This window comes from Schistocerca serialis, chromosome 9 (genome assembly GCF_023864345.2).
Source record: "Schistocerca serialis cubense isolate TAMUIC-IGC-003099 chromosome 9, iqSchSeri2.2, whole genome shotgun sequence".
NCBI lineage: Eukaryota > Metazoa > Arthropoda > Insecta > Orthoptera > Acrididae > Schistocerca > Schistocerca serialis.
Window position 1 is genome coordinate 373,431,186 of NC_064646.1, and position 21,437 is coordinate 373,452,622.

A 21,437-nucleotide genomic window follows, 5' to 3' on the forward strand; every position below is an offset into this window, starting at 1 on the left:
AGTGCGAGAATTATCGCACAATCAGTTTAACAGTTCATGCATAGATGCTGCTTACAAGAATCATATACAGAAGAATGGAAAAGAAAATTGAGAATGCGCTAGGTGACGATCAGTTTGGCTTTAGGAAAAGTAAAGGGACGAGAGAGGCAATTCTGACGTTACGGCTAATAATGGAAGCAAGGCTAAAGAGAAATCAAGACACTTTCATAGGATCTGTCGACCTGGAAAAAGCGTTCGACAATATAAAATGGTGCAAGCTGTTCGAGATTCTGAAAAAAGTAGGGGTAAGCTATAGGGAGAGACGGGTCATATACAATATGTACAACAACCAAGAGGGAATAATAAGAGTGGACGATCAAGAACGATGTGCTCGTATTAAGAAGGGTGTAAGACAAAGCTGAAGCCTTTCGCCCCTACTCTTCAATCTGTACATCGAGGAAGCAATGATGGAAATAAAAGAAAGGTTCAGGAGTGGAAGTAAATTACAAGGTGAAAGGATTTCAGTGATACGATTCGCTGATGACATTGCTATCCTGAGTCAAAGTGAAGATGAATTAAATGATCTGCTGAACCGAATGAACAGTCCAATGAGTAAACAGTATGGTTTGAGACTAAATCGGAGAAAGACGAAGGTAATAAGAAGTAGTAGAAATGAGAACAGCGAGATACTTAACATCAGGATAGATGGTCACGAAGTCAATGAAGTTAAGGAATTCTGCTACCTAGGCAGTAAAATAACCAATGACGGACGAAGCAAGGAGGACATCAAAAGCAGACTCGCTATGGCAAAAAAGGCATTTCTGGCCAAGAGACGTCTACTAATATCAAATACCGTGAAACGTCCCCTTTGAACAATTTATACAGGACTGTGCTTAACCTGACACACAATATTTTGTTAGCGCAACGCAATCTGACTTTCAAAATTCTCTACAAAAGAATGGCCCTGACTAACATTAAACTATACCTTTCACAAATCACTTACCTCACAAAAATCTTCGCTGCTCAAGCTACTGCAATACAGCGAGCGCCACTACTGCCAGCTAAATAAAAGATTCAAACTACTGAAGGCACTAACTACTGATAGGGATAGTTAGCAAATGAAAGATATTAATAGAGAACAAACAATGTATTTACCTTGATATCATCATATATAAATATAGCAGTTCATGACAAATTTCAAAACTCCGCCGTCTCTCTCTCCACATCCACCACTGCTGGCGGCTCACCTCCAACTGCGCAACGCTACGCGCTGTTCACAGCCAGCTGCCTAGCACTACAATGGCAGACAACAATGCAAACTAGCCACAGACTGCACACAGCACAGCCAGTGATTTTCATATTGAGCGCTACGTAACGTTGCCAATAAGAAAACATAAACAGCCTACTTACATAGAGAAAACATAAACAGCCTACTTACATAGAGAAAACATAAACAGCCTACTTACATAGCCCCCACGCTCCCCACAAAAATTTTTACAATTGGTGTTGGGCACTGGCCAATACAGATTTGACAAAAATTTTTCACAATTACAGTAACAAAGATATAAAATGCACACACTTATTAATATTATGTTGGTCAAAAGATCAAATTTTCTCACAGTCCATAAAGACAGTCCTGATCATTCATTACGGTAAAATAGTGTTTTTCTCAAAGTCCGAGCAGTAGAAGAAAATGCACACGGAAGTAGTGGATTTCCATGCAGTCTTGAAGAAGTAGTGTTGTCCTTCCAACGGAAAGACAGTGCTGACTCTTGACATGCAGACAAGTATTGGGTCACAACAGTGCAAACCCACTGCAGAGTCAGTCGAAATTTTGATGAATATTGGTAGGTCATCACAGAGCAGACCCACTGTAGTACTGGTAGAGATTACGATATTGGTGGGCCACCAGAGGTGCAGACCCACTGCAGTCCTTGTAGAAATAATGGTATTGATGGATCATCAAAGATGTAGACCCACTGTAGTCCTTGTAGAGATAATGGTATTGGTGGGCCACCAGAGGTGCAGACCCACTGTAGTCCTTGTAGAGATGACCAGCAGCCATCTGTTGCGACTGTGCAGGTGCACAATCACCATCGAAGAGTCTTGCGGAGATTATAGCAAGTCCATAAACCACCACTTGTGCACTCACAAAGTTTTTGGAATTGTCCTTAGAACCAGCAATGCTGTTATCCAGTCCCTTGCTGAATTATTAACACACGTGCAAACACTAACAGTCCCTACTTCTCACATATTGTCCATATACTATGACCAACAGAAACGTGTGCAGTGAAATGTAACTAACAAGTTAATAATATCATGAACTGGTGACAATTACAATTTTATAACATAAGAATACAATAACAAAGGTACAAAATACATCATTAAAGAACATAATAATACAGATAACATTTGTAGTACAGGCTTTACAAAATAATAGAAATAGTCATATACGTCAGTGTTACAGGAATTATGACATGAGTACATACATAGAAGATCAGAATAACTAGCGAAACATCAACTTCACACATGAGCATTTAAACAGAATGAATAATGTCTAACATCTTTACAAAGTAAATAACATATTATTAATGCCAATTATATTTGAGGATAACAGTATTCCTCATCATAGTGAATGTAGCTTAATATTAAAAGAGGAAAAAATTCTATGAAACTACACAGAGACAGGAAGAAAACAACTACACAAGGGTACACAAACACGTACTGGGATAACACAAAAGGAAAGGACAGGGTTCGTTTTCAGTGTAACATTTGGTACTGCAGTCCATCCCAAAACTTCATTCTATAGATCATTCGTCTTATTTCAACCTTTGCTTCCACCAAAAAAATCTTATCCAAGCATGCTTTCTGTATTCTGTTAATATTTCTTTCAAAATAATTATTTCTGATTGTACAATACTGATTTGGGCCCAAATCCTTTTTATATAACTTCGCAATGCATTCTTTACCTATTCTCCATAGTCAGTTTCTCATATAGTCTACCCCCTCTTAAGCTAACTTAAATCTACTGAGCTCAGATGCTAAACTAAGGGACGAGGCAATGCAGCATCACATAACAAATCAACACAAACAGCAATGCAAAAAATGCAAATTGGCAAAGCTAGCAGCATAAATGAGCAAAAGTCAAATTCAATAACACTATGCCTGGCAAACAGCAACAACTTATACCTAAACATGACATAGCTCAAGCAGAAAAAAATATTACACTAAAAATGACCATGTCTAATACCTATGTCACATCTTAACACTAGAGTGATGCATCACAATTTATTCTACAAAAGAAATTACCAAGTACTTGAAAAGAAAATTATAGATGCAGTTACTGGTTTTAGTCCCTTGTTATTGTTCTCTCCATTCCAAGAGCTCCTTTTTCGAAGAATGTGGATCAGAAAATAATTATTTAATAAATCTGTTGACAGAAAGTGTTCACATTAGCAAATGCATTTAATTTTATAAAAGCAATGCTGCAACACAGCTGGAAACCAGATATCAAATGAAATAAGCAATTACGCAAACCAAAGCATAAAAATATCATTCAATAGTCATGTGACATTTCATAAGTTAGTAGAAATTCTCTCAACTCTCGTAGAAAGACGCTTGTCATAATCAGGTGTGCAGATGTAAAAATATTTCCGAGGATAATGGCCTCCCCTTTTTTTTTGTTCTACCTGTGCCACTGACAAGGGCTCGCAATAATGGCTTTTTCTCCAGGCGTCTGACACAGCTTGGTGCCCGTGACGCATTACGTGCATGTGGTCACTTAACTTTCTTACGGAAATATTTACTGCTACAGTGACAGTCTCACATAAAAATATTTCACAGGTCAAGAATTAGCGTTGCAAATCTGTAGAAACAAAATCCTATGAATATAACAGTGTCCAAAAAATGTTCAGTGGCATTGTGATACATTCACACATGATTCACACATGTCATAACTCTTAAAGTACGTTTCTTGGTTTCCAACATCCTTTTCATAAATCAGAGTCCTTAAACACTACTCATTATTCCTTACCTCATTATACATATACATATTCGTCGACACTTCTTCAATATTTCATCATGAGAAATACGTAGCATAATAAACATTCCTCAACAACATAATACACATCGTCATCGTAAAAATAACATCATAACACCTCAGTCAAATCTCAAAATCGTCGTAGCTTTCTGCAGTAATTTCAAAACCTAAAGAAAATTCTCTGCTCATGTCAATAGCGTCATCTACCTCAAACGTACTTTAAAATCATGCTCCCTTACCAAATACATCATTCAAAGCTCTCATAGTATCACAATGGTTCCAAAAACATATGAACAGTTTACAAAGTACAGACAAAATACAATTTCGTAAGTGTGAAGTTATCCAACGGTGTAATTACGTAAACATGTGTCACTGACGTAGTAAAAAAACATGTTTATCTCTCAGTTAAATGATCAGATAGCTGTGTAATTTATGTGTTAGAGAAATATGGTACCGATGTGTAAAGTTGTATAAGCAAATACCATATTAGCTAGGGCTCCTTGTGGTTGCCACACACATGGTACACAAAGTAAGCGTGTACCCCCCTGAGGATTAATGTAATTATACCCTCAGGTGTTACAGATTACAGCAATGGAATGAAATGTGTCATGGAAAACTTTCTTTGTAATTCAAAAATCTTTAAAAATAAATGTTTTAAGTACAAAATTAATCACTCAAATGCGTGTCCTGTAGCGCTAAATGTGCGTCTTGCTGTAAGATAATTCTGTGGAAGTGTCGTAATTATCGTCCTCCGAAAGCTAAGTTCTGCAGAAGTCAATGTACTTACCTCATAATACACCAAAGTGAAATGCTTTGCATATAAATGTCTTAGTTATTACGCTTATTGCCGTGATGAAGAAAGTACTGTGCTGTAACGTATTGTTGTGCTACGGAAAAGGCAGTCTCATTGTAGCTATACCACAAAAGTTACTACTAAAACCTGTTTTACTTTCCAGAAGAATTCAGAAAAACTGTGCAGATATAAAACAGATACACCGCAAAAGCAACATTGTAAATTGTCACTCATTAGTAGCGTCGTGATAAAATCGTGTAGCTGTCACATTAACTAACCGCTGTGTCATCTGTTCGCAATAACAATGCATTCGTAATTTCCGGTTGAATAAGTTGTCTTGGTTCTTGACTGGATATTTAACTTTAAACATTGTTGCATGGTAACAGTTTCTAAAGCATACTAGTAACGTGAAGTGAAACGTTTTATGGCAAAGACAAAGTTAAAAAGCAGATTATCTTTCAATAAACGGCTTTACATGTGAAATATGGTGTAAACCTTTACTCTTCCTAGTACGCAGAATTTCAACTTGAATGCAATTATCATGCGGTATTCGTCCGTAAAGAATACTGGAATCTTGCTCAAGGTTAGCGTCAATGTTATTTTTCTCTGAGCCAGCCGGCGCACGCGGCTGCCTGCGGTGTGAGTCATTGTCTGTTTCTTTGTTGGCGCGCGTCGTTATTGGGATTAGGAGACCTAACTTCTACAAATTCACCGTGACGAGAGGGCCCTGCTCTGTTTGAATCCCGCCAGTTCTGATGCAATTCAGGTCTGTCGTTACGATCACATCGTCTGTCGTCATATCGGTAGTTCCTGTAGAGTCTTTCTTGTCGGTTAAGTGGTGGAGAATTTCTCCCTGAATCGTAACTGCGCGCTGGACCGTTGCGTCTAAAGTTATTCTGTCTCCCTTGATAATAATTATTTTGGTTCCCATATTGTCTGTTTCTCTGATTGTCTCTGTGATAGTCATTACTGCGGAGAGGTGATCTTTCCCTGTAATTATTACTACTCTGCCAACGGTTGTCATACGGGTGGTGTCTATTTTGGTCACGATTTGTGTGGTGAGAATAGCCTTGTCGCGTCCAGTTATCGTTTCTGTCGTCACGGAATTGTGACGGATGTGACCTGTAGTGATTGTTTTCCTGTTTTCGCATCCCGCGACTGTCTGTGTCAATTTCTAATTCTTGTAACAGTCCCTGAAAAGCTTCAATGTCGTCTTTGCAACGTCCTGCTAATAATATGTCGTAAATGTTTAGGCAGTTTGATTAAGCAAATGCGGATGAGTTCTGAGGGGCTGTATGGGTTTGACAGGTATTGATTCTTGTGCAACATGTCTTCAAAAGATTTCACAAGACTGGAAAATTCAGATTGTTCGAAGTGTTTCATCATTATGATGTTATGTTTTACACGGTCTTGTGTAGCTTGAGACCAATACGCTGAGAGGAAGGCATGGTAAAACTCTCCTTCACTGTGGCAATCGTGAATTACCGATCGCATTCTTACAGCTGGTTCATTCTCCAAGTAGCCACACATAAATTCTAATCTGTGTTCTAACGACCAGTTGGGAGGAAAACAATGAGAGAATTGATGGAGCCATGCTTGTGGATGAATGTCGTTGCCAGAATTCTTAAATGTTTTGAATTTACGTGTAGTAATGAACAGCTTATAGTCAAAATCATCATGTCGGCAAGTCGCATGTCGGTCATTGTTACGTCGTTTCGGCGGTTCCATCTCAAAATTCGGCGTACCTTGCCAACTTCTTTCACAATTTCCGAAGTGCCCTGTGTTGTTATTTTGTGTCTGTTCCGTATTTGTATGTCCCTCTTCCCGTATTGGGGCGCGAGTGTCCTCTGAAATACGTAATTCTTGTATTACCTGTGTCAGCTGATCTTGTACTTCCCGGATTTCTCTTTTGTACTGTGTATTGATTTGATTTTGATTCTGTTTGAATTTTCTTATTTGTTCATACTCTTCTGTGTCAGTGAAGGCTACGGGTCTTGTGTCATTCAGATCATCATCTACCTTTGTAGATAAGTTAGTGACCTGATCCGAAAGTTCGGCTACTTTCTCCGATAGTGTACTTATTTCCTCCATGTGTCTTTCTGAACCAATTTTCAGGGTATCTACTGTGTTCTTTAAGTTTTCCTGAGTTCTTGCAAGTTGCGTAACCGAATCGGTAGATGCAACTGAGTCAATTTTAGCTTGCAAGGTCTCATGATTTTCATGAACAATAGTTTGCAGTTCTTTTATGGCTGCTTCGTGCTTCTGTAATACATTTTCATGACGCGAAAAAATAGGTTGGAAATGCTCACAAATTTGAGTTTTTACGTCATTACAGACTTTTTGACATTTCGATTCAATGTGATGTAACTCAGTAGTTAAATCTTCACGCGTTTGTTCAAGAGTTTGTTCCAATGAGTCTAACTTTTGAAGATGTTGCTGTGTTTGTCTCTGATTTTGTTCCATTGTGTCTAACTTTTTGAGATTTTGTTCCACTGTGTCTAACTGTTGCTGTGTTTGTCTCTGGTTTTCTTCCATTTGTTGCATTAATTGCAATAATAATGTATTAGTGTCTGGAATCTGTTTCTCTACGCTTTTCGGCAGTGCATTTGCACCGGCAACATTCACATTTTGACAAGCAGAAAATGTGTCTTGACTTATTTGAGAAAGCGGTGATGACCCAAAACCTGAATCTACAGTATTTGCGAAATTGTGTCCTGTCATTTCGGATTCCTGAGGCGAGCTGTTGCCGACCGATCGATCGACAATGCTTCCCTGTTCACTACCTGTTTCACTGTCTACACCAGTGTTTGCAGCCCGCTCCATTTCCCTATTCACAATTACCACATTACTACTTTGAACATCAGTTAATTCACTACTCGGTGGCGCTAACACACTGCTTTCGTCTTCACTGTCATTTCTCAGTTTACTTTGGAGCCTAGTATTACGTTTTTCACACGCCATTATTGTCACAGTATTTCACACGACAACACAGAAAAACACAATTTGAAGATCAAAAATAAGAGAACACATTAACATAGCACTGAAAATAATATCTAGTTAATTGCAAGCGCAGCTGCGAAATACTTGGTGCAAATGTACATGCATGCCACAACTGTTTTACTATACAACAATGAAAGACTGCAACTACAAAGGAAATTCTCTCTATAATTACGCGCTAGCAATAAACAAAATCTACACTAATTACACAAACTACAAGAAAAAAATCAGAAGATTCCAGTGAGGTATCCTAGGCTAAGGGTCGACATATGAAACGTCCCCTTTGAACAATTTATACAGGACTGTGCTTAACCTGACACACAATATTTTGTTAGCGCAACGCAATCTGACTTTCAAAATTCTCTACAAAAGAATGGCCCTGACTAACATTAAACTATACCTTTCACAAATCACTTACAAAAATCTTCGCTGCTCAAGCTACTGCAATACAGCGAGCGCCACTACTGCCAGCTAAATAAAAGATTCAAACTACTGAAGGCACTAACTACTGATAGGGATAGTTAGCAAATGAAAGATATTAATAGAGAACAAACAATGTATTTACCTTGATATCATCATATATAAATATAGCAGTTCATGACAAATTTCAAAACTCCGCCGTCTCTCTCTCCACATCCACCACTGCTGGCGGCTCACCTCCAACTGCGCAACGCTACGCGCTGTTCACAGCCAGCTGCCTAACACTACAATGGCAGACAACAATGCAAACTAGCCACAGACTGCACACAGCACAGCCAGTGATTTTCGTATTGAGCGCTACGTAACGTTGCCAATAAGAAAACATAAACAGCCTACTTACATAGAGAAAACATAAACAGCCTACTTACATAGAGAAAACATAAACAGCCTACTTACAACCGGCCTTAATTTGAGGAAGAAATTTCTGAGGATGTACGTCTGGAGTACAGCATTGTATGGTAGCGAAACATGGACTGTGCGAAAACCGGAACAGAAGAGAATCGAAGCATTTGAGATGTGGTGCTATAGACGAATGTTGAAAATTAGGTGGACTGATAAGGTAAGGAATGAGGAGGTTCTACGCAGAATCGGAGAGGAAAGGAATATGTGGAAAACACTGATAAGGAGAAGGGACAGGATGATAGGACATCTGCTAAGACGTGAGGGAATGACTTCCATGGTACTAGAGGGAGCTGTAGAGGGCAAAAACTGTAGAGGAAGACAGAGATTGGAATACGGCAAGCAAATAAATGAGGACGTAGGTTGCAAGTGCTACTCTGAGATGAAGAGGTTAGCACAGGAAAGGAATTCGTGGCGGGCCGCATCAAACCAATCAGTAGACTGAAGAAAAAAAAACAACAACAACAACATACAAGTAAAACTACAGGGCAAATAAAACCCGAGAAAAAATCTAGCTGTACTTAACGCAGGTTTGAAAGCAAAGAGAGCAGTGAACATTACTGTTCTCGACAGCAAGTGACCCGAGGGAATGGATTGTGTTCGTTTCTAAAAGAGACAACCGGCATTTTCCATTGACATCTCTACTCTTTGACAACTGATTATAGTGCTACAGATTTATGAAGACAAATGGAGGATGAATATCAAAGTAGATGCAATTACTCAGTGAGTCAACGGAGACCACCAGTCTCCTGAACCGAAATACACAGGAAATACCCTTGAACAAAATTTTGTCGGCAGAATTCGGGTCAGCCCGCACAAGTAACAGCGGAATAAGTACCATGATTACAGGGTATCGATGTTACAAATCTATATAAGTAAAAATGTAAACATTCGTTTCTTCAAAATCATGAAGCTCTGTTTGTTCTTCAGTGATTGCTTTTAAATTTTGGCATTACGTTACTTTCGAATACACGTATATCTTATAAACCTGTTTTGATACAAATAATATATAAATGAATATGTAACATACAAAGGTTAAATCTTGTTACAAAAATTCTCGAAAAGTTGTTGACCAACTTACTTCACATTTTTACGTAGCACTCTAATGAATATTCGGATTGATGTAGGGCATACGTACATACATGTGACATTTTGTTGCCAAATAGAGATGTCGTATTAATGGCTTAACGCTATGCGATTAGAATACTACTACAGAAAATTAATTTGCCAATAATAACAGACGAGACTCAAGGTCAGCGACAGGGGAAGAAGAAAAGGACAAAAGGGTGAGAAGAAATTGTCATAGAAAGCGGAAAGGATAAAATGGAAGGAGAGAGGCGGCAGGAAGGGATACAGAGACAGGAGAGAGGAGACGATGAACAGAAAGAGGGAGGAGCTGATGGACAGTTGGACAGTGAGAGGGGGAAGAAGGAGAGATGAGCAGAATGAATGGGAGGAGGAAATGGACAGATAAAGGTGGTTGGGTGGGGGAAAGGAGGTTATGTCGTATGTCAGCTTACCATACATATTAGAAACGTGTTTTTTCTCTTTCCTTTATACTCCACTTAACCAGACTGAGCGGCAGCATAGCATAGCCTGGAATATAAAGTATATAAATATTAATAAAATTTAGCAGTTTATTTTCAGGTATATATAAGCCATATGTCATGCAGTGATCAGGTAAGTGAGGGACTGTACTCTCTCCTTCTCGTCTTGGATACTTGATCAGTTATTCCCACTGAGCGCTATGTCGCAAGCGTGGAAAGGGGGGAAACGACTGAATGCGTGAGCGGCGAGGGGTGGACTGTGACGGTGATATTTGGGCAGGGAGGGAGTTGGCGGCTCAAAGGCGCCTCCCAAGGACCCTTACCTTCTGCGAGTGGAGCGCCGCCATAAACGCCAGACGCCTTGCCAACTGCAGTATCGGCTTTCACCTTCCGTGAGCTCCTTACTGAGCTTCGCTTTGATGTAACGGAGGTGCATTACGGGCAGAAACGCGAGCTCAACTCCGAAACCTCATCATCTCCCTGTATCATCAGAGGGGCACCCGATATTATTGTCAACACGCCAAGCCATTCTTCCCCTGCAAGACTACGTAAATACATGAAGCCCACTGACAATATGGAACGAAACTCAGTTACAAGAGTTATCACATATTTTACTTACTACTAAAGACCTCTTTCAAATTACAGATTGAGCAAGATGGCGTTATGCTAATGACATGGATTCGTATTCGGTAGTACCGGGGGTCAAATTCACAACAGGCCACCCAGATTCTGGTTTGGTTTCCTTACATCGCTTCAGGCTTTTCGTTGAAAAGAACTAGGCCCATTTCCTTTTCCACAGTTTTCTAAATCGTGAACGGGCTCCATCTGGAATGACTTCGTCGTCGATTCAAAATGAAAGAAAATATCGGGGTATCAGAAACTGTCCCACAGCGCTCCTTATAAACGGCACGCGTCAAAACAATATTGCGATAATCATATATCTTTCTGTAACAATGGGACTTCGCCTACTCGCCATCAACGATTTCATACAAATTAATTGTATGTGAAGAGATTCGACGGAACTGAAAGTCACTAAAGTGGGAGCTCCATATGGCCAAACGTTTAGAAAAAAGCACTTGTTGGCAAGTGGCTTGTGAGACCTAAGATATAAATAGTACCGCAGTTCCAAGGCAAAATTTGACTCAAACGAAAGACTACGCAGTGTTAATTCTAGGTCGAATATCTATGCGAAACCTTGTTTCCTTTTATTTTCAATTGTTTCGATACCTACACTGCAAATAAACTTACATAATGCTCAAAGTACTGCATTTCTGCATATTTTCATAAGAGGCGTGAAAACAAAAATTTGGTATTGCGAATAAATTATCAGGATGGTATTACAAATAAATTCTCAGGAAGGTATTACAAAGCGTACAAGAGAGCTTCGTATGTAAAATTACATACATTTACTTCCTTAAAATCAATGGCTGACATGTGCTGGAGTGATTTCGCAACACAGGGTAAGTATTAATTTTTAATGTTGGCTCTGAGCACTATGCGACTTAACTTTTGAGGTCATCAGTCCCCTAGAACTTAGAACTAATTAAAGCTAACTAACCTAAGGACATTACACACATCAGTTCCCGAGGAATGATTCGAACCTGCGACCGTAGCGGTCGCTCGGCTACAAACTGCAGCGCCTAGAACCGCACGGCCACTCCGGCCAGCAATTTTTGATGTCTTGCACATGTTGTAATCGCTGTATTTTTACAGTTACATGTTTCTTTTAGTAGGTGTATGGATAAACAAACTAAGTTTAGATTCATGAAAGATTCTCTCTCATCCCACAATTTGGCAGCAAACCATGCGTGACACATCATTTCACCAAATCTTGGCCGTGAAATACACTGAAGCGCCAAAGAAACTGATACAATAATGCGTATTCAAACACAGAGGTATGTAAACAGGCAGAACACGGTGCTGCGTTCGGCAACGCCTGTATAAGACAAAAAGTGTTAGGCGCAGTTATCCGATCGGTTACTGCCGCCACAATGGCAGATTGAGTAAGTATCAGGAGTCCCATATCACTCCAAATGCACGTGTCCCTCACCATTACTGAGCCTCCACCAGCTTGAACAGTACTCTGCTATAGTTGGCGCACGAGCGATGGCACACAGCTTCTCCGAGGCAACAATGAAGTGGGGATCTTCCCGTACGACCATTTCATGAGTGTACGAAGAATATCAGGAAGCCGGTAAAACATCAAATCTCCACCATAGCTGCGGCCGAAAAAAGATCCTGCAAGAACGGGACCAACGACGACTAAAGAGAATCGTTCAGCGTGACAGAAGTGCAAGCCTTCGGCAAATTGTTGCAAGTTTCAATGGTAGGCTACCAACAACTCTCAGCGTGGGAACAATCCAACGAAATAACATCGATATGGGCTTTCGGAGCCGAAGACCCACCCGTGCACCCTTAGGACTGTACGACACAAAGCTGTATGCCTCGCTTGGGACCTTCAATACCGACATTGGGCTGTTGATGACTGGAAACATCTTGTCTGGTCGGACGAGTCCCGTTTCAAATTCTATCGAGCGGATGGACGTGTACGGGTATGGAGGCAACCTTATAAATCCATGGACCCTGCATATCAGCAGAGTACTGTTCAAGCTGGTGGAGGCTCAGTAATGGTGAGGGACACGTGCATTTGGAGTGATATGGGACTCCTGCTACGTCTAGATACGACTGTTACAGATGACACGTACTCAAGCATCCTGTCTGACCACCTGCATCGATGACCACTTGCATCGATTCATGTCTATTATGCATTGTGATGACTTGGGAAATTCCAGCAGGATAATGCGACACCGCACACGTACAGAATTACTGCAGAGTGGTTCCAGGAACACTTTCACTGGCCGCCAAATTCTGCAGACATGAAAGTTATTGAGCACATCTTGGATGCCTTGCAACGAGCTGTTCAGGAGAGATCTCCAACCCTCGTACTCTTCTGGTTGTATAGACAGCCCTGCAGGATTCATGGTGTCAATTCCCTCACTGCTTCAAACATTAGTGTAGTCGATGCCACGTCGTGTTGCGCAGTTCTGTGATCTCGTTGGGGACTTACACGATATTAGGCACATGTACCAGTTTCTTTGGCTCCGCAGTGTCTATTTTGATGCAGTCTTTTCGGGGTGTGATTTATTATACTCTATAGAAGAGATAATGGTAGTCTTGAAGGTTTTCGGTCAAACTATTTCTCTGCCGATTAGAACAGTGATCCATTTGAGCGTGCTCTTGCGGAATAATTTCTTTAATACTACAGGATGGCAGTTGTTCTACTTGAAAAATCTCGCCTTAGATTTCTTACCCTGCCGAAGACTCAATTAACAGAAGGAATTTCTTCTCCTTCAAGTAAGGCAGCAAAAAGTTCTAAGGATTCTGTTGAAGAAATGTCGCTTCCTCTTCCACCAAATTTTTCTTTCCATTTCATTTTCATGTGTTTTATGAAAATTTTAATAAATAGAATACACTGACCATTATTTATGTTTATCTGAAGTGCAAGTAACGTAGAAACTGAAAATAAGTAGCAGTTTACGCGGATGGACTCGAACCCATGACTCTTAGTTACCGTTCTGCACTCTTTCCGGGGCACCAAACATTACCTGTAAGATACGTTAACGTAAAATACTCATGGTTCACTCGACCAGCGCCAGACATGCTAATTTTTTCTAAACGCTTGGCCATCTGTAGCTCCATCTTCTATCAGTTTCATTTCCGGCCAGGATCCGCGTATACCATAAATGTGGACGTCATCGGTGATGACCAGTAGACACCGTCCTCTTGTACAGGAGTGGTTAGAACACTGGAGTCCCATTCGGGAGGATGGCAGTCCAAATCCACGTCGGACTATCCCGATTTAGTTTTCGGTGATTTCCCTAAATCGCTGAAGAGCAATGCAGTGATGGTTCTTTTGAATGTGTGCGGTCGATATCCTTCTCCATCCTTGAGTCATTCTGAGTTGCGCTCCGTCTCCAGCGACCTCGAGGTTGACGTGACGTTTAACACTGATCTTCCTTTTTCTAAGTGAACTCTCCAACAAAATGGTTCAAATGGCTCTGAGCACTATGGGACTTAACATCTTAAGTCATCAGTCCCCTAGAACTTAGAACTACTTAAACCTGACTAACCTAAGGACATCACACACATACATGCCCGAGGCAGTACTCGAACCTGCGACCGTAGCGGTCACGCGGTTCCAGACCGATGCTCCTAGAACTGCTCGGCCAATCCGGCCGAAGAACTCTCCAATAGATTCCCTTATGCAATACGTTCGTGAACACCTTCTTCTGAAGTAAATAGCTGGCCATTAAGATTGCAACATTTTGTGGGACACCAAATAATGGTATTTAACTTATTGGGGGTATACTGTATAATAGGAATGCATCATTAAATTGTTGATGCACTGAGGATATAACGGGTGCGAAACTTAATGCCTCTCACAGCAACGACGGTTCCCGCCTGGCTCGGCTTGGAGTAGATCTGAGCTTCGATGACAAAGAGAGTTGTGACATTACATACCTCTCAAAGTGTGTGTACGCAGTGGGTGGTGAGTGGTGGGGTCTGAGCTTCGATGACAAAGACAGTTGTGACATTACATACCTCTCAAAGCGTGTGTACGCAGTGGGTGGTGAGTGGTGGGGTACCAGTCTCTCCGAAACCAATGAAGGGTTGGAGATCTAGAGAGCATGCTGGACAGGGCAACGGTAGAACACCCGCTATATCGAGGCAGGTCAGGACAGCACGGGCAAGATGCAGTCTTGCATTATCTTGTTTGAAAATAACGTGACGGAGACCTCGAAAATAGTGCACAACAACCGGCCTTAATGTAAAAGATTATGTTGAAATTACCAGTCGACTGAACCTGAAGTGGTAGTGTCGTGTGCCCAGTGGCATCCTGTATCGACATATAAAATGCTGGAATGTAATAAAACCTAACTTTGCCTAACTTTCGTTCACCTTGCAGTCTGCACATATAGATCAGTCCATGTTCGGAAAACTGGATTTCGTCTGAATAAACGATGCGTTGTCCGTGTTGTTGCCTGGGCCACTGTCAGCGCGGCTCAGCATGCTGCTGCCCATACTTATTGTCGCTGCTCTGATCGTCCCTCGTGCTACATACTGTATGTCACCTCACATACTTTTACTGCTACAATCGTTGGTTTCCTGACGCACTAAGTGTGACCACCCTGCACGACCAAGGGACAGTGTATCCTCTCGGGCGCTACTCACTTGACGCCATTGGGTTCTGGTATGGCGTATTGGAGTGCATATTCGCTTTCTGGTCGTGTGATCCCGAGGAATACGAGCGGCGTCTTCACTAGACGATGCATCTGCATCCTCGCCAGGGTATGATCCTACGCCTGTCGACTTCCGGCCTCTGATAATAAAAGTTTCCCCATCTTCCACGCGGTATTGTATAGCACTGCCTTGACACATACAAACAAGATTCAAATGCTATTTTTGAATGAGAAAACAGCTGTGTAGTCTTCCCTTAAATACAGAATGTAGCTCATCTTTTGTGGTGTGACTCGTCAAATAATAACATTCTTTTTTTTTTTTTTTTTAGCTATGGGATGAATCCCAATGCCATTTATCGTCTACTCTCATAGCATTTACATTCGGTATCCAGTTAGCATCAGACAGCCTTCCCTCATTTTAGTAACTTCTGACTTATCAGTGATAACAGGGTATTTTTGGCTGGTGTGACATCTTGCCAGAGCGTCGAGTAGCTACTCAAGCAGGACAACGCACATCATTAAACCGCGAAAACCATCAGCCAATAACATAAAAAGTATGTAATGTAATTATTTCCCGAAACTGAAAATTTTAAAACGCTGTCATAATCTACTCATAAAGAGTTATAATAATATGTTATAAGCTGAAAAATATCAATACGAATACAAGAAGCCGACATGATGAAAGGTAACATACGATTCCGGAGAAATGTAGGAACACGACAGGCCATACTGACCCCTTCGATATATTTTAGTCGTAGTGTTTAAGAAAAGGAAATCCTACGTTTATATAATTTGTCGACAGAAAGCTTTTGACAAGGGGCAAGAGTAAAATACATGGAGCAAAAGACTATTTATAAATTTTATAGGGGTCGAGGGGAATGAAATGAAAACAGTGGTTGAGAAGCAAGTGAGGCAGGGTTGTAGCCTTTCCCCGATGTTATTCAATCTGTACATTGTACAAGCAGTAAAGGATACGAAAGGAAATTGGGAGTAGGAATTAAAGTTCAGGGAGAAAAAAATTAAAGTTTTAAGGTCAGCCGATGACATTGTAACTGTGTCACAGACAGCAAAGAACTGGAAAGAACAGTTGACCGGCGTTGCCTGGTGAAACGTTATTGTGATTCCTCGTGTGAGGAGGAGAAATGCGTACCATCACGGGTCAAATGGCTCTGAGCACTCTGAACAGTGGACGTTACATTTCAGATGAGTAACGACCCGTGGCTCTACCCTTCATTCGATCCCTGTGAAACCCTACATTTCATTTCAGCAGGATAATGCACGACCGCATGTTGCAGGTCCTGTACGGGCCTTTCTGGATAGAGAAAATGTTCGACTGCTGCCCTGGCCAGCACACTCTCCTGATCTCTCACCAACTTGAAAGTAGGACAAAAAAGAACATCAACAAAAGCAAGATAAGGATAATGGAATGTGGTTGAATTAAATAAAAGGTGATACTAAGGCAATTAGGTTCGCAAGCGAGACACTTAAAACAGTCGATCAGTTTTGCTATATGTTATACAAAATAGCTCATGATGGCGGAAGTGAAGAGGATAAAAAATGTAGAATATCAATGGCAAGAAAAGCATTTATGAAGGGGAGAAGTTTATTAACATCGAATATAGATTTAAGTTTTAGGAAGTCTTTTCCGAAGGTATTTGGAGTGTAGTCGTGTATACAAGTGAAACATGGTCAGTAAACAGTTTAGACAATAAGAGAATAGAAGCTTTCGAAATGTGGTTCTAGAGAAGAATGTTGAAAATGGTGAGAAAAGAAACTTGTGGTACCAGTTCATCAGAAGAAGGGATCGGTTGTCAGTAAACATGCTGAGACATCAAGGGATCAGCTATTTATTGGTGGAGGGAAGAGAGTGTGGTAGAAATAGTAGACAGAGTCTAATAGATTAATAAAGTAAGGACATTCAGAAGGATCTAGGTCGAAGTATCTATTCGGAGATAAACAGGCTTGCCCAGGATACAATAACCAGGAGAGCTGCATTAAACCAGTGATGGAATCGAACACCGCAGCAACAACAGTTTTAACACCGTAAATCAAGTATAAAAGGTTGAAACTACACATGGCTTAAGGCAGCCTATCTCACAGTGCACAAAACAAACAGAAAATACATTGAGGTAACAAAAGTCATTTGATACCTCCCAGTATAGTGTCCGGCCTCTTTTTGCCCTGCGTAGTGCAGCAACTCGATGTGGCATTGACCCAACAAGTCGTTGGAAATCGTCTGCAGAGATACTGCAGCGTGCTGCATAGGTAGCTGTACATAATAGCCGCCGAGTGGTCTAAGGCGCTGCAGTCATGGCCTGTGCGATTGATCACAGCGGAGGTTCGAGTCCTCCCTCGGGCATGGGTGTGTGTGTTTGTCCTTATCATAATTTAGGTTGACTAGTGTGTAAGCTTAGGGACTGATGACCCTACCAGTTAAGTCCCATAAGATTTCACACACTTTGAACATAGTAGCAAAAGTGTCGCTGGTACAGGATGTTGTGCACGAACTGACCTCTCGATTACGTCGCTTAATTGTTCGATGGGACTGTTGTCAGGCGATCTAGGTGGACAAATAATTCGCTCGGATTATCCAGAATGTTCTTCGAACCAATCGTGAACAACTGTGGCCCAATGACATGTCATCGTTCTTTGGCAACATGAAGGCCATGATCGGTTCCTTTGGACAAGAGGATCCAGTCCATTCCATGTAAACACAGCTCACACGATTATGGAGTCATCAACAGATTGCACAATGCTTTGTTAACAGCTTGTGTCAATGGCTTCGTGGGATCTCAGCCACACACGAAACGTAACATCAGCTCTAAGCAGCGTAAGTCGGAACTCATCTGACTAGGCCACGTTTGTCCAGCCATCCAGGGCCCAACCGTCGTGGTCACGATACCAAGAGGGGCGCGGCAGGTGATGCAGTAGTGTTAGCAAAGGCACTCGCATCGACAGTTGGGTGCAGTAGCCCAATAATGCCAAATTAGTCCATACTGTCCTAACGTATCCGTTAGTCGTGCATCCCACATTTATTTCTACCCGTTGTTTCAAGAAGTTTTGCTTGTCTGTTAACAATGACAACTCAGCGCAAACGCTGCTGCCCTAGATCGTTAAGTGAAGGCCGTCGCCCACTGCGTTGTCCGCGCTGAAAGGCAGTGCTGAAAATTTTTTTTCTCGGCACACTCTTGACACTGTGGATTTCTGGAAAAAGGATTCCCTAACGACTTCAGAACTGGAATGTCCCATGCGTCTAGCTCCAACTACCATTCCGCTTTCAGAGGCTGTTAATGCGCCTCGTGAGGCCATAATCACATCGGAAACCTTTTCACATGAATCACGTGTGTGCAAATGACAGATTGGCCAATGCACTACCCTTTTATACCTTGTGTACGTGAGACTACGACCAGCTGTATATGTGCATATCGATCTCTATCTCATTACTTTTGTTACCTCAGTCTATTCATTTAGTATTTATGTATAAGAGCACTTCGTAGTAACATCACCTTAGCTATATAGATCATTTTGAACATCTGCGAAAAGTTTTACGTTAACACCTCTCAGCAATCAATAGAAAGAGTAAAAAGCTTATCTCTCACTACGTTTTAACTTTTAGTGCTGCAAAACTTCTGCAGCATGCATGATGATTTCATTTATTACTTCTGATTTCAGTTTCGCTCACTGTCATCAATATTTTAGATAGACTGTAACAGTGACATTCTGCCTCTACCTAGAATCCGCAATCCACAGTACGAGACTTGGCGTAGGCCACCACGTACCACTGTTAGTCATTGCCTTCCTGTTCGACTCTCAAGCAGATCGACGGAGAAAGAGCGTCTAACAGCCTGTGTACGGGCCCTAACTTCTTGCATTTTATCTTCGTGGTCCTTACGCGAAATGTATGCTGGCAGTTGTGGAATCGTTCTCCAGTTGGTAACAAATGCCGATTCTCTAGATTTCCGCAATAGTACGTCGTGAGAAGAGCATCGTCTTCGACGCAGGGATTCGCATTTGAGTCCACGAATCATCTCCGTCATATTTAGGTGCCGATCGAATGAACCGGTAACAAATCCGGCAGCACGCCACTCAGTTGTTTTGATTTCCTTTAAGAGGATCTGAAATGGATCCCAAACACTCGAACGGTACTCAAGAATGGGTCGCACTACTTTCTGCACGGTGTCGACTTCCTCGATGAACTGCACTTTCGCCGACTTCTCCCAATAAAACTAAGTCGAGCGTTCGCCTTCCCTATACCACCTTGCTGTGCTCATTCCATGTCATACAGCTCTGCCACGTTACGCCCAGATATTTAGTTGATGGGACGGTGTGAAGTAGCAACTAACTAATGCTGTATTCTAACGCTACTGCGCTGTTTTTTCTACATCCGCATTAGCTTACATTTTTCTACTTAAAAGCATGCATTTTTTGGTCACGCGATCTAGAAATTCTAAGGAGTTTTGCATCCTTCTACAGTCAGTCAACGACAACACTTTTCCGTACAGCGCAGTTTCATTATCATCAAACAGCCGTAAATTGCTGCTCACCCTGTTCGTATAGTCGTTTATGTATACAGAAAATAAATAGTAAATCATTGCACCAGTTAAGTTTTTTCATGTATGGCACGACACGATTTTGAATTTTGTCTCATTATCAACTGCAAATATTTTCATTCGTTTATTATGTGATGTTTGCATATGTGGTGTTGCGCCTCTCTCACCCTGACGACTGCAGGGTGAGAGACGCAAAACAACACGCATGTAAACATTATATAAAACATCACTGTAAATATATGCGCTTCATAATGCTGACAAATTCTGGAAACATCTGGTGCTACGCATGAAAAGCCGTGAGCGGGGTAATATTTTATTATTTAACGAGCGATACTACTTCTTCATTACTGATACTATTCGCTACGCATTTTGTAGTAGATAGTATCCACCTGTACATTGAATGTACATGCAAAATGATATCATTGTTCGGCGCATACTTCACGATGTATGACTTCCTAAACGTTGGTCTTGACTTATTCATTTGTCTATGGACGAATAATCCGAAACTAATAAAACCAACATAACTAGGATTTTGCGACTTCAACCGTAAATGCATTGCATGCTTAACGGCAGATACTTAACACATTAATTCATCTTTAGAGGACCCAGGAGTTTGAGGATGATTTATATATAGGAATTCGATTCTTTAAAGATTCGGGGATGAGGGGACGTTTTATTACTTTCACAAAACTATGCGTACGAAGCTTAAAACGGAACAATGTTCCCTCCCTCCCAGTAATGGGACCCACAGAGCCCAGCTGAGGCTCTGAAGATGAAGCTCTGCTTAGAAATGTACAGAGGCGAGCAAAACATGCTACTGATAAGACAGTTGGAAAACTTCACTGTTACGTTTTTCCATCCGATATAACTGTCTTACCTTACCTTGCAGTTACACATAGCTGTAGATGGCAGTTAATTATTTCGCAGCATGTGACACTAATTCTCCCATGTCCCCCCCCCCCCCCCTATAATGTTATGCTAAGATATCAAAGCTGTGAACGTATAGTGTGGGTACAGCTCTCTGTGGAGCTTATTTCCTGGCCCCTGAGTTGTGAAATTCGGTAGAAATGTAAATATGTATCGATATGATAGGGAAATTCCCATTAAATATAGGATGACATCTTCCATGCACACACAACACTGAGACAAAAAAGAGCAAACTGCATCTTTTTCCTGTTACATATTCCGGCTCTGCTGCACAACAACGGGAGAGTTCTTTCTGCCGCAGACCTCCAAATGTGTCTCGAGTTCCTCCTTCACCTAATCTTTAATTTAATTTTAAAAAATTGTGGCAGCAAATTACCTCTGGCGCCTCTTGCCAGGGGTCCATTACAGCAGCAGAGCAGTCCCTATCCCAGAGGAACGCGACGCCTGTCCCGTTACATAATGCGATACTACACTTGCCGCGAGGGA